The sequence below is a fragment of the Apteryx rowi genome, unplaced genomic scaffold, assembly GCF_003343035.1.
Source record: "Apteryx rowi isolate R43461 unplaced genomic scaffold, aptRow1 scaffold_125, whole genome shotgun sequence".
NCBI classification, from domain to species: domain Eukaryota; kingdom Metazoa; phylum Chordata; class Aves; order Apterygiformes; family Apterygidae; genus Apteryx; species Apteryx rowi.
The window spans coordinates 85,954-100,685 of record NW_020447475.1 but is presented as its reverse complement, the minus strand read 5'-3'; positions in this window follow the sequence as shown (position 1 = coordinate 100,685).

The following is a 14,732-nucleotide window of genomic DNA, read 5'->3' as shown; positions in this document are numbered from 1 at the left end:
CATCCATGATGTTTTCCAGCTTTACCTGGTGAGTCACAGGTGAATCAAGGTTAATACATAGTATTAAGGTTCTGGTTATAGTTTATAAAAGATAATAAATTAGTAGTTGCTATTGATAACACTCCAATAGGGGAATTATAAACATAACTAGGGCTGGCCAATAATTTCTATCAGAAAATGCTGATCTGAGGAAATAAAAATGCTAGTTAGATGTATTGGCTGCTCGATTTTTTAATGAAAAATTATTGAAACAACTTGCTCTGGCAGAGGCAAAATATTTTATATCAGGCTCATCAAAATACTTTATATGTGGCCAAAGCACTTTGTTCAGACTCTAATACACTATGTTATATAACCGGCAAGGTTGAGAAAGGAGAGAAGACTACTTCAGCAATGTTGAAATAACTGGAAAGACTGAAAAATCTTCTTAATAGTTTTCTGTATTCCTAAAACCTTTCCTTTTCTCAGATATTTGCTTCCTAAGAAAATCTGAAATGTTGGGTCTCTATTCTGATTGCATATGAAAGAAAATTCTGAAACACTGGTATTTCCCACAGAATGGAAATTTCAGGTTCTGAGAATGTGCCGTGAATGTGACTGCTTGCCACTGATGTGATCAGACACCATTAGTAACATGTGTCACTTAACTCTATACTCTTTTTGTAAGATCTATTGATGACAATGCACAAAATCATGGCACGTTGATCTCAATTAGTTGGACCAGCTTTCACAGCTGTACTGGCATTTTCTTAAAATGAGGGCAGAGAACATATTCCAAGATTTTTAATATTTTTTCATGTCTGCAAAATCTAGATTTTATATGCGAAGGGAAGAAAACTGTGAAAGCAGGAAAGGTAATTACTGCAATTAATATGAAGAATGAGAGAMCTGCATATAGCAGAAAGACAGAAGGGAGGACCAGAAAAAATTAAAATGCTGGGCCAGAGAGAGAAATAATTGAACTAACAAAAGTGTGAAGTAGGAACAAGATCTTAAAAAGGCCATGTACTTTTAGATTTTGTATTATGCAATATATGAATACATTGGAGTATATGAATTTACATTAGATTTATTCATGTACACTTTTTTTTTTTTTTAACAGGCTGATCCTGCACAGCAGAGATTAGTTGCGTTTTTGCTATTAAGTATATGGAGCATCGGGCTGCAGGGAGGTGGGCCTTAATGGTATCCATGTGGCACATACCCCTAGGAACTGCACACTATCCATTGCCTTAACACTGACTGGTCATCTAGAGCATCCCTGACACAGTAGGGTTAGCACACAAAAATCTATGGAACATCAAGCTTTTAGTCATGAGCAAGAACGTACCAAATTATTGCAACAGGAAAATTACCTGGAACATCAGCTTAAACTTGATGTGCCAGATCATTTAGTTTAACAACTATGAAGAATGAGAAACAGCTGGACGTGGCTTTGTAGAAAAAGCTGATGTTGCTCATCCCACTGTCGGCGCTTAAAGAAGATTCATTAGTAGATACTGCCATAGAAAGTGATTGTTTATGAAGTGTGCAGGGATGCACTTGTGTGAAGGGAGCTCCAAGAAGATAAGTGGAACTAGTGGATATTTGTTTGGCTTTGAACGAGATACATTTTGTCATATATCAAAATCATTTGGGGCATTTTAGATGTATCAAAAAGTAAGTTGCATGAAGATAAAGTTCCAAAGTAACCCATGAGTTTAAGACATCACATGTTTGACAGAGGATGATCTATTGCTGTCGTCTGGAAGTACTGGTTATTCAAATTGCCTAACTTTAGGCAAGTGCAGTATGTAGGAAGCTAGTCTTTAGTTTTTGTAGCCATATCACGCAGTAAGTCTTAACACTCAATTCACCTTGAGATATTTGCTTAAGTCAGCTTCATCTTACCTATATTAGTTCTCTAAAAGATAGGTAGCTATTCTATGCTACTTATCCAGCCTCCCTCCGTAGCGAGAGAGAGGCACCCAGAGAGGCAAATCAGAGCATCTGAGGTGGGTTTCTGCTGAATCTCCCTCAGGAGAAGCATATCTCTATTTGCTGCATGGGGAGCATTGGAAACTAGTCTTCCAGTTGCCATAGACACCTGCAGTTAGGCAGTGAGAACCCCTGCCTATGCTTTTATGACATTATTTCTATGGCAGAAATCATTAGGCAATGATTTTTCAATGTTATATGCAAAGGACTGAGACATCTCAGATGGGAACTTGTGGGCACCCTCAGAGATATTCAGCCTGACTACCCTCCAAATGATAAATACTTTCAACCCCCTTCAACAAGCACCCCTATGCGGACTTCACATGTCTGGAAATTCCCTGACATTAATGATGCTCTCTCAAATCTACATCTTCCTTGTGATCCAAACCTTTCCACTCCCCCAGCTTAGTCTCTTCCTAAAATGTCCAGCCCCAGTGTACCTCTAAAATTAATCCCCACCTCTCCATCCTAACTACTGTCCTAGCTTATCCTTACTAATCTTATACTTTAAAGTATTTTCTGTGGTATCTCAAGACGGCATTTTCCTCCCTCCTATTTTACTAGAACTATTTGCCAAAACCATCTCTCATGCAAAGTTGTCTTGCCCAGGGGACAATCTTACAAAAGACACTACCTGCTTAACTAACAGTGACTAACTTCTGTTCCCCAGTAGCCCCAGATCTCAGGTTTTCCATTTTAATGCCTCGGGCAGTAACAGAGATGGGATGAAAAATGGGCTCCTCATGGTGCAGGGGCTGTTTTCACTTAAGTCTCTTTTTTTACCCCAGTACTGCCTGCAATGCACCCGTTCCTCCCCAAGGATATGGGGAATAAAGCACATGGGGCCTCGTGTATCTAACGTTCTCAAATCACACTGCACCTAGGCATTATTTGTAGGCAGTTTCTCTAAAATTTCACCAGTTTATTCTAGTTCTGCATCTGAACCTTAAAGTGTTTTCCTTGTATGAATAATTGCAGCAAGCAGGTTTTTTCCACCTTCCTCCCCTCTTGCCTTCTTGCCCTTGGTGTCTCATTCGATATTCAGCTTTGTACCTTTGGCAACACAGTCCCTGGGTCCCAGCGGCTGGGAGGATCAAACCCGCAGGAGTGGGAGGAAGATGTTGTGTTTTTAATTGATCCCTGAAGCGACATGCAGGAATCCAGAGGAGGATAGTCTGGTGATTACACAGCTTAAATATTTGATATCCGAGGTAGGTTTTGGAGGATTGCTTGGTTTTGTGTGTTTTAAGTGATAAACAGAAAAGTCTGTAAAGTGAAGTTTGGCTCTGAGGGGTGACTCTGAACTGTTATCCTATATTCCACGTCTTTGTGTCCCTGTGAGTTTTCATACTGTTTACCCTTGCTTACAAATGTTTTTTCCCCCTTCAGTGTTGGAAATGAAATAAATCAGCCTGAAATCAGAGTACGTGAAATCTGAGGCTTTTCTGCCTCCTTAGCAATAAAGTGCGTGGATTAGCATCATTTACAACCTGATTTCAGTGTGCTGGACAAGCAAGTACGGTTGCCGATGCATCCCAGCTAGTTTTGTCTAATACTGCAGGGTTATTAGGAACCATGCGCTGGAAATCATCTCCTTTCTTAGATTTGTCCTTGGGTACATGCACAGAGCTGATTTCTGAATCAATGTGTTTGCCCATTTTTTAATTTTGGGCTTCATTTTATGGGCCTGCTTTTTGTTGCACTCCCAGTTTTACTACATTAGCTTTGAAAGTATTTTTTTCCTGATGTGAGAACAGTCAAGCTGAGTATTTCTAATGACCTTAACATTAAAGAAAAGTTGCCACTGAGTCAATGACATAAAGATGTCAAGTAGATATTAAATGTAGTCGTGCTAAGTAAGATTTTATTGTCTGTGTTATTCAGCTGGAAAGGAATCTTACTTGGTGCTTATAATTAATCACAATACTTTCAATAAGCTCTCAGAGGTCTTTTAAAAGCCCTAACAGAGTTACATGTGAGTCCCAGAATTAAAAAGCAACAAAATGTCATTGCGCTAAGTATTAGGCAATAAGATCTACAGTAAAAAGAGTAAGAGTAAACACTCTTGGAAATATTTAAAATTAAGAAATATTTATTCTGAAATGACAGATTACATGTATTCCAAGCACAGTGCTTCATGTTGTTTAAAACAAATTATTATTTAAAAATTAAAAATATATTTTAAATTATTTAATATTTTCCATTTCATCTGCCCTGTATTCCACACATCTTTCCCACTCTTATAAAGACTCTGAGTGCACAAGTTGCAGAATACCATGAAGATTAAATCAAGGCAGCAGCAAAACTATATTGAAAAAAAGTTGAGGAGTCTGTGTCCCTAAAATACTATTGAGTTAAAAATATTTGTAACGAAAAAGAAAACATTTATGAAATTTACAAATTCTTTCCATCATTTCTGATGAAACAGAAATTTTTATTTCATAATGAAAGAAGGAAAGGGGAATAAATTTGGGGTCTGAACTCCTTTTTTCCCTCTTTGATTTAGAAGCTATAAAAAAAAATAACTTAAAATTTTCTTATTACTACAGAGTAATATTTTTTCCAAATAAATGCAATTTTAGTGAATATATTGTTATTGGGTACAGATATAGATTCATATATTACATTATACTGCATATTGCATGCAATATTACATAAAATATCTATTCATTGCAAATACATATTTTTTTCATTTTTGCAGTCCCAACCTTCCTGAATAAACAAACAAGGAAACAGAAATAGTTTTAGCAGCAACCCAGACACCTTCCTCAAGAGTCCTCTGAATGAAAAACGCAGACCTGTGCCAGTGGTGAGCCTCTGCTAGGTGAAGAGTTAATGTTTCGCCTAATGCTCCATTCTCACTTGTTTATACAAATATAGCGCTGCTAGTTTTGGTACCCAAAAGATTTTGGTTACCATGGTAAAATAGCTGAAAATGATGTCATACAGTGTGCAAGTTGGTTTTTATGCAGTCAGAACAATGGCCGTTGTTCAAAGCTCTTTCTTGGTTCCACCTGCACGTCACTGAAGGCGTTCGAGACCGTGGCCGGGGAGAAGCAGCCCGCGACCAGACGGGTGCGTGAGCCGCCCCGAGAAGGGGTGGTGGAGCGGCAGCCCCACCTGAGCCTGCCAGTGCCTGACCCTGCCTCATGCCGGGGCCGGCTGGAAGGAAAATGTGCGAGTGAAGCAGAGGATGAGCATGGCAAACGCGCAGCCAAAGCGGCTGAAAACTGGGTGAAGCGGCCAGTCTGCCACGTGGGGCAGAGGTTTTGCTCTTCTCTCTTGATTGCTCCCTGCAGTCGGTAGTGGTGGCCATGCCGAGCGTTACCCATCTAACCCGCGCCGCGGTGCTTGGAAACCACGCACCTGGACTGACGGGCTCAAGGGATGGAGAAGCGTGACCCTGGGAACCACCCGTCCAGCCGTACTCTGGCCAGCGGTACCGGCTGAGCTGTGGGAAGGGTGCCCGCGGGGGCCAGCGCGGAGGCAGGCATCCCAGCTGTGCTCGGTTTAGCTGGCTGGTAAAGTCACTACCCTTTTTTCCACCTTCAAACCCTTCCAGAACATCTATTCCAGTTTTGACCCCTATAGCAGTGGTACTGTCATTTATGTAGGGACACTGGAATTCAAATGGCCTTCTCTGACAGAACATGCCTCAATCACCATCTGCATTATATTATACACCATCCTGCTTTTAAAATATGTTAATTACATTAATTATGTTGCTTGCTTTATCAAAACCTTCTCCAGAAAGTCTGCTATTTGTGACCTTGTGCCCTTCAAAATCTTGTTCATGGATATCTGACGTGGAAGCTGGAGATTTTAGGTGGTACCATAACTGGTGCTCTACTCTCTTTTCACACAGAGCTTGCTTGTTTTCCATCCACTGAAACTGTTTGAGAAAGCTCTGGGCTAGTTGTCCACAGCAGCAATCCTTGAAGAGTTAAACTTCACAATAGCAGCATAGAAATAGTAATTCCAATTAAGGTAATCACCAGGGAGCAATTGAAGGAGAAATAAAAATGTGGTGTTCTTATTTCCATAAGCAAATGAAAATAATTTAGATGACTTTTATCTGATGAAGGAGAACTCCTATGTAAAAACTAATTACCCTGCATGCTAATTACAACAAAGAGGATAAAGGACAAACCTTTTGAAAAATATCCAAAGATTTTAAATGGACTTTTATTAATAAATGAAATAAGCTGAAAATGAGAGTTATGATATATTATATTTGGGCCTAGATTCAATAAAAACTCTCTCTGGCTTCCACTTCACAGCAGCCCCATAAAATCAATATATTATATGAAGCCAGATGGGTCTTTTATTGAACCTGGACCTTATTCATTAAAAAAAGTAATTATCATCAGACTTAAAAGAAAAAATACCTACTGCTTCATTAATCAGTCACTATCCCTGTACTTCTAAGTGATAATGAGAAAGAAAAATATATATTTAAATCAATAGACATACAGTTCATCAAATGTTAGAGCAGGGCCTGTCATGTATTTTCTGGTGTAATTTGTTCCTAAGTACATGGTTCGTTTAAAACAAAATATCCACTTTGGCTGTTGAATTTGGATCAACCAATGGCACGGACCACACTGAGCACGATGGCTCTTGATCTTTTTCCTGTGATGGCTCCCTGGTCCACTGATCTCAGACGTGGGAGGAAGAGCTGAGTCTGAGATGGGGAGTACAAGCAACAAGCAGTGCTATCAAACACAGCTCATGACTGTATTTAAAATGAGCTTTGCTGTAACTCCTGCATTGGCAGTGCTTTACCCTAGAGACGAACTTCCCTTGAGTCTTCCAGGACTTTCTATACCTCTAATATTGTTCCAGGTGGGACTCGGTATGAAATAAAAAGAGGTGGAGAAGAAAGGATCTAGCTTATATCGGGGCAGTTATTCAGGGGAATGAGACCTCCAAGGGGACACAAATAGATGACAAGGCCTAATAGCATAACAGGTTGCAGGATGAACCTGAGGAGGTACCACACAACCTAAAATATCCATGCACAAGTACCTATGAAATAGAGTGTCTTGATCCTGTTTGAAAAGATGTCAAAAATTTCCCCACTAAGAAAAAATTGTGTGGAAAACCTGGTCTAAAAAAAGCTGCAAGAAAAGCTGGAAATTGTAATAGATAATTACCTGCTTGTCATCAAGTCCTCTGTATAGGAACCTGCCCCTAGGCAATCAGATCATTCCTTATTACACAGGGCACTAAAACCTAGCTGCTCCTGCATAGTTCTTGCCCTCTCTGTGCTTTGCCAGTCCAAATGATAATCAGGTACCTGGCTTACTTTAAAACTGATGCTTTTGTCAATTTGGAAGTGGACTGTGCCTCACCCAGCTTCAGATGCACTGGAAACAATGATACCATCCACATATGCACTTCAGTGAATACCTATATGTGAATACCTATACATGAACACCCTGTACACTCCCACAAACACACCGTGCAGGTGGTGTCACTGAATACAACAGGCTCCCACCATTCCTGGCACCAAGCAGCCATTGTCCTGCTTGGTTTCCAATTTCTGCCCACTGCTGGGCAAGGGTAATGATTTCTTTTTAGCAAAAAAAGAGTCATTTTAACACTTACATTTTTAAAAATGGTCCTTTTCTCGAAGAGTGTAAAAAATAAACACTAGAGACAGCAGATGTAGACGGGGAGATAGTGGAACATCAAGGATCAATGAGACAACATTGGTAGCAAGTGGTCGACTGATTTGTCACCATTGGGCTGATTACTTGAAGGAATAACAGTAAAAAAGATATTTTGTAGGGATTTGAAAGAAGATAATTGTTTTTTAGCTCTCTGTAGATGTGTATCCCAGCTGTGAGGGGCAGCTTAGGGAAGATTTAAGGTATCAAACAGGTAGTGGCTCCGGCGAGTCACTCAGAGGATAAGCCAGTGAATGGGAAATGACCATACCATGATAGGACTTTTTCTTTGTGTAATTAAAAATGGCAAAATTTGTACCATTGGAGGATAACAAAGGGAAGAGTGAAGTTGTTGTTTTCAACAGAATTGGAAATGCAATTAAAATTGGAGTGAATTTGTCAAGGCCAGGAAGAATGAGGTTTCTGAAATGTTTTCTAGTCATTCCAGCGGTGTTCTGTTGGTGCTTTTTGTASAGATGTCACATATAGTTTTTTATATATGTCACCAAATGAAGTGAATAGACTTGGATGTCAAAATCTGTATTTTGATTTTTAATAACAATACATTGAATTATGTCATTGTCACCACTAATGATTTGAATCAATCACTTTCTTGAAAGTGGTTAATTCAAATCAATAATGGTCACAATAACATAATTCAATACAATAATACTAAAAAACAGAATATAGAGATTGGAAACCAGTTCATTGTCTTCAACTGGTATTTCTAATACAGTGCTTTTCTCCTGCTTCTTTGATGAAGTTTGTATTTGGGTTAGACCTGTCTAAAGTCACCTCTTGCTGTGTATTTTATAACGCACAGAGGATAAAAACTTTTCTCGGTTGAATCACAACACACCAGAGTGCAGCCTCTATTTTAAATTCTGATCTGGAAAGTATGCTTCCTTTTTCAGTTTTGTTTCTTTAGGTATTTTAGGTATTTAGGTATTTCTTTTCTCTCTGTCTTTTGGGATGATAATAATGATATTTTGTATTACTGCTGTCCCACTGTGCTAGCCACTCTATGAACACTGAAAAAAAGGTTTCTCTGCACGGCTTTTCTACTGCTTGTTTATGGCCTTTTTTCCTGGGATACCTACCAGCAGTGGGATTCCTGCTTGGTAAAAGAGTAGAAGTACTTATCTGGCTGAGGTATAAGTCATTTTTCTCCTGAAACTTTGAAGCATGCAGTAGGGTCAGACCCCGAGCACTAGGAGGTAGCCCTGTACCACAGTGAATTCTTTAAAGGCTGATGAAGTAGATTAGTCGAGGCATTCGCCAGAGGAGCCCCTGATGTCCTCAAAAGACTGAAATCCCGGCGACTCCATTTTTCACGGCTGCTGAAATGGATGTGCTTTGTACTTGTTAAACCCTTTCCTGGCCTCCACGCTCACACGAAAACTGGCAAGGTCTTCTGGCCTCTGACACTCCTGTGTCTTCCCTGGCACCGGCTGGCTCAGAATGGACACGCTGGGCAGCAGCGGTGCTAGCAGAGCTGGAGGAGCACACGGGTAATGCAGACACGGCTCCCCCAGCGCTCCCCTTCTCCCGAGTGTGTTTTCCTCTGAGCGCTTTCCTACTTGAGGGCGCTGCCTATGCCTGCGGACTAAATCCGTTTCCTTGGGTGCTAAGGGTAGCTCAGAGTCCTCCTTCAGATCTCCAAGGACTTCATTTGAACTCACAGGGCCTGGATGATAGGTGATTATCTGGGACAYGCTTGGCCCTCAGAGTTGATGCTAAAAGGCAGTGTTAGATATATAAAAGCTGTACAGATACTGAAAAGTTACTGGAAAGGACTAACGCTGAGCAGGTGGGAATGCAGAGCAAGCCAGCAGGACAGGGTAACGCAGGGATGTTCCTGAAATCTGCCCCACTTTGGAGCCACTGAAAAACACAATGGGACTGTCTTAAAATGTAGTGCTGATGGTGTTTGTTCTTAGCGCTCAGAGCTACCGCCAGGAAGATGAGAAATGGGCTGACATGTCTTCATGAGCCTTCTCCTCACCAGGCAAATTACAGCAAACCAACACTAGATTAAAAATTCAAACGATCTCCTCCTCTCATTCTATTAAAAAAACAAATCTGCAACTGTCCTTCGGTTGCAGGCTGATCCTGTGGTTGTGCATGAGGTCTGTGCCGCATGCCCATGGGCTCTGGGTGCTGAGGGACGTAGGCACTGCTCCRCAGTGGCTGCAGCAGGGCTTCGGCAGCAGCAGCGGGAGGTGTGCGGGCAGTGCCGCAGGCACGTCCGGGCCTTCCCAGTGAGCTTTCAGGCTTTCAGCATGTGGCAGCGGTCAAACAAGGACTTGGGGTTGTGTTTTAGGCTGCAGAGGCTGACACTTGGCTGACCATGACTGCATTGCGTCTGATGGGTGTGTGCTAGAGCATCCATGAACATATTGGCATATTGGCTCATGGGCCACTTGCCTTCAGACCGTGCAGCTATCGCACACGTAGCCTGAACACAAGCGCCCTGCATATGCATGACCACCTCCTGCCAGGTGTATTTGGTGCACGGAGTTCAAACTGTGTGGAGCCAGGTTTTCTAATTTGCTGTTAAAGCAGTGGAGTGTCTGATGTTAAGGCAACCTTGAGGCAGCCCTCAGGTTGCAGTGCAAACAAATGTCCTAAATCCTGGTTTGAATCTCACCTCAAGGTTCCCAACCTGCAATACCCATCTCAAACTATCAGTTTTCTTCTGCAGATTCACTTTCCAGAATCTCCTGAATGAATAGTTTCTAGTCCCTTACTGATAGAAGAGACTCTGTTTTTTTAAATATGAAAGCAGAGCATAGCAGGGGTGTTTAAAACTTAAAGGACAGGATGTAGCTCAGCTGATGTGCCTGTCTCCTTGCTCATAAAGTATTTGAGACTTGCATAAAGAGCTGTAGACATTGAAAGAGGTTCTAAGTCTGTATTGAGGGTCATAGTTAAGTTGCCAGGAGAACAGGTACGGGGGCTTTTTATGTTTAACTAATTGAATGGAAGGAACTGTAAGGTTAATGGCATCTTTATGTAAATCCCCTTACTTTTAAATGCTTGGAGGTATTTAATTGCAGTGTTCTGGTGGTGCATTTTGTATAAGGTTTGTATTCATCACAGGATCAACCTTCATTATAAGTCGAATTATTTTCTGGGTGGTAAATATAAAGATTGTTCTTTTACAGTTTCTTTAAAAAAGATCAGCCTCTTGCATTGAGTTTTTTAGAATGTTTTATCTTACATATTGATTCAGGTCTCCTGCGTTATCCCCTTTCCTCCAAAATGTTTTATTTCCGGAGAAATATGAAATATTTTGAATATTATGAAATATATTTGAGTATATTATGAATATGTTTGTGTAAATCTTCTATCCACCAAAGCTATGAACAGCATGACACTCCTTTCCCATTTCCAACCCATTCTTAATTCTAGCTTAGTTCACTATGATATCAATCTTAGCGTTGTCATCCTTTAATCAGAGGTTTGATACTTGGTTAGAGAGGKTTGGGATATAGAAAGGAAAAAAATTCCCTGCTGGTACAGAATGTTTTCAGAATGGCAGGAAAACCTCTAGATGGCAGAAGTGCACTACATAAAACTCCAAACCTTAATTAACAAGCTTCAGAGCTTATTATTGACTGGTCCACTGACCTCCTCCTCCTCCTCCAGCTTTAATTGCTGCTGCAGATGATCTGTGCTTTACAGCCACAGAGATATGGYGCCAAACTGGGTCTGAAAAGTTTGCTCATGGCTGTAGTTTTTGCCTTTCTGCAAAACGACACTGCAGCTATTTTTAAAAGGTGAACTGAAAGGCTTCTTGCAGCTGACAGGATCTGGAGTTCACAGCTTGGGATGTGCTCTGCTAGCAACTAGTGCCACCCCAAAACTTCACGAGGAGCTGCATCCTTTAGGCTGCTTTGCAGCTATCACCTGGGAGGTGATCAGTAGTCTGCAGTCCTCTCAAAAATAAAAACCTCATCACCTATGTAGGTGGGCAGTACACATTTTAAGGTCTTATTGATCTTAGCAATAATGCAGAAAAGTTTCAAGTGCCCTCCACTCTCTGACAGAGCTATCAGCAGCTCCTGTTATAATCAGTTACAAAAAGATAATCTAGTGAATTTTGGTACAGAAACAAAGAGAAGAAAATCCTTTTGTAAACCTGGGGTTTAAGTGGTATTAATGGCTGACACATCATTACTGTTCCTGTGAATACCATTACAGCTTGGTCAGGATCTCTCAGCACAGTCACCTTGTGAGAAAACCCATCTGCTTAAGCTCGTGTGGTGCCAGAATAACTGAATCCAGGAAAAGTCCAGTTTCTAGCTCTGCAGTCTTAGATCAAGGCCCACATAGGAAATGATTTAAGATTTTAAAATTTTCTGTTTCAAAGGAAGACCTTTTGATGTTGGCTTTTTGGTTGATGTTTAAAAGCAATTAGATAGTACTCAAAATACTTGGATGGCTCTTCAGTCTTCTATATGGCAGGTGCGTCAACCTCTAGGCGCTTGGACGGAGAACGCACTCTCAGTCTTTCTTGAGATTTCATTTAGTATGATTTACATAAATCAGGGGAAGTGGCTTGAACCTTGTTCCCACACACCCAGTGGGAGTGCATAGAAAACATCTTCAACAAGTGTGATTGAGACACAACCCCACAGTCATATGGGGCATAGGACACTTGTGAGTATGGGAGATGCTGCTGTGAGTCCCTGGTCCAGAACAGGAACCAATGCCTTAAGCAGTGTCTCGCCAGTTTTGGTTTGGCACTGACACATAAGACTCCATTGTCTAGCTGCCTCAGTCCATGAAACCAGTGCCTAAGGCCACCCAAACCCCCACAGCCATCCCGTACTCCTCCAGGCTTGTGTGATRGATATGAATTATCTGGCCTTCAGCTTATCTGCGACAGAAAAACAGCATGGCAGGAAAACAGGCATAGCAACCTTTGTTGCTTTCAGACCATTTGCTTTTGGCAGCACTTACAAATGATAGGCTGTTTATGACAGCTTTTGCCATGTCCGCTTTCCTGTCATGGACCCCGGGGGTGGGCCAGGGCAACAGTCAATAATATTGATTCTAGATCACAGCCTTGGTGATGTGGAAATGGAAATCTTGTAGTGAGTGCAGTTTAGCTGTGTAGAAAGCAACACAAGTTACCCCAAGAAATTCTAGACTTATATTCATCATGCAGCAAAATCTGAGTTTGTTGTTTCACAGAGACATTGCAGCTCCCACACAAGTAGTTCCTGGGCAGTCTCATGTGCTGACTGAAGTCAGTACGACCTCCCGTACAAAGTTGTCATAGCCATGTCAGTAAACATTTATGGGTCTACCCATATTTTTTCAGGAATGCAGACCATTTCAGGTCCACTTGGCATTCTCTTTTTAATATGCATTTGCACTTCAAGCATCAGATCTCACACTGCAATCAAAGGACCTCAGTACTTGACGAGGAGAMTCCCAAAAGTATTGCAGCAAGATGTGTGACTACAGTAAAGACAGCTATACCCAACGCAACCTACTAGGCAGCCATGACGTCTGGCACTGAAGGAGCTACTCGGCCGCCCCAGTGGGGCTGTCTAGTCCATACAGCAGTCTGGGTGACCCCATCTTCACTGTTATTAATAGCATTACTGTCCGTATTAGAGCTACTGTCACTACTTCTGCCTGTGTCTGCAGTATTAGTAGCATTTGTCCTTGTTCTCAAGATACCAATGCTAATGACAGGAAACAGAATTGTTCATCTAATGAGCCTGATATTTTTTCATGCACACTAGCCACTAAATCAATATGTCATCATGAGGTTTGAGAGCTGCTGGCCGACGGCTGGCTGCTGGCCAGCTTCTTCATGTAAGAAATAGAATCAAGATCTTTGCCATATTTTATCCAAAAAGATCTTGTATATTTCTAAAACGAYCCAGATTTTAGGTCTGATTCAGCTATAACTTGGGTAATCACAGCATATCTATCCAGTTTCAGTTAACATTATTTTCACATAACAATGTGTATCTGTGTTCTTTTCTCCAGAGGCTCCCTTGTATTTCAGAGACAACTACATTTCAGGGAAAGGTGAGATCTTTTTCAGGCACGCTGTGTGGGGCGCAAGTTTTTTTTTTCCTCTAATAGATTCTTCATGCTTTTTACTGAGTTTCTCCTAAGGTTAAAAGTAGAGCTAGGATTTTGTTGCTTTAATGTTGTACTTCTACTGCAGAAAATTTTTCATTGCAAGCAACTTGGCCAATGCTTAATAAAATACCTAATGCTGTATGGCGATAAAAGTGAAATCCACAATCCCATTCACATTAAGAGGACACTTGAATAGCTGTTACTTGAGGCTTGAGTTAATCTAAGGGTTTGTTAAAGGAAACATACTGTATTTTTGGCAGCATTTGATAATTTTAGACTACTCTTCCCTCTGAGAGACTGTCAAAGCACAYAACCTTAGTGAGTAAAACCCTTGTGAGGCTGGAGGGAGCGTTACCTTCCATTTACAGACTGTGAAAGTGAGCCGCTGCACTCAGAACTAGAGCAAAGCTAGGAATAAAAATACAGAGGGATGGTCCCAGTCAACCTACTCCTCTATTTTGAGGGCAGTCCTGCCCTGTGATGCCTTTCAAAAAAGTTCTTAGGAACCATTTTTAAATTGATTGGGTTTTTCTCCTCCATGCATCCTCAAGCTCACTCCTGTTAGGATTACAAATAGTCTTCTAATTCCAAATCTAAATTTATTCATGGACTTGTTCTTGCATCATCATTGTTTGCTAACTTGAGCAATTCTTTCCTCTCTGGGGTTTAGACTCCCAAGTTATATATTCACAGACAGCAAACCTTGCTTCTCTAAGGTTTCATTTTCTTAAGCTGGATGAACCTGATTCTTCTAGCCTATTCTTCTAATTTCCACAGAACCAGCCTTCCTTCTAAATCAGTATATACCAGCATGTTACCATGTAGGGGAATTTGCCCAGGGAATCTGAGGCTGGAGATAGCCACAAAAATCTCTATGAGGTTGCAGTTTGTGTTCTGCATTTTCTGACGGTGTCCTGGGGTTTGTGTGGAGTCACACAGAATGGTAGGCTTGCTAGTTTAATGACCTCTATA